The sequence below is a fragment of the Penaeus monodon genome, chromosome 27 (assembly GCF_015228065.2).
Source record: "Penaeus monodon isolate SGIC_2016 chromosome 27, NSTDA_Pmon_1, whole genome shotgun sequence".
Taxonomy (NCBI): domain Eukaryota; kingdom Metazoa; phylum Arthropoda; class Malacostraca; order Decapoda; family Penaeidae; genus Penaeus; species Penaeus monodon.
In genome coordinates this window covers 10,353,825-10,354,220 of record NC_051412.1, presented here as the reverse complement: position 1 = coordinate 10,354,220, position 396 = coordinate 10,353,825, and positions in this window count along the sequence as shown.

Genomic DNA, 396 nt, shown 5'->3' with positions numbered 1-396 from the left:
AAGATTAAGTCTCGTAGGTTGCTGAATTCGGAGATCAGTTCTATAGCTTCACTAATATTCAAAGATGTCTAGAAAAGAGCGATTGTTGAGATATATCTTTAAGCGATCATGGGTGAAATGTAATGCGGCGTAAAAGACTCGACAGGAAATACAAATTCAACGGCAAACAAATATCAACGTCACCTTGACTCTTCCAGGATAAGCGCTTGGAGTATTTGTTGACACAGTCTTAGTCTCGAGCTTTCATAAACCATGGTTACTGTTATCTACCATTTTTCGTCTTTTTTGCATCTTTCTGTCATTTAACACCTGTTTCCTGTCACGAGCTCCGGAGCACAACAACCTTTTCACACAATGGAATAGAGACAGTTAGTATAATTATGATATTAACACGGA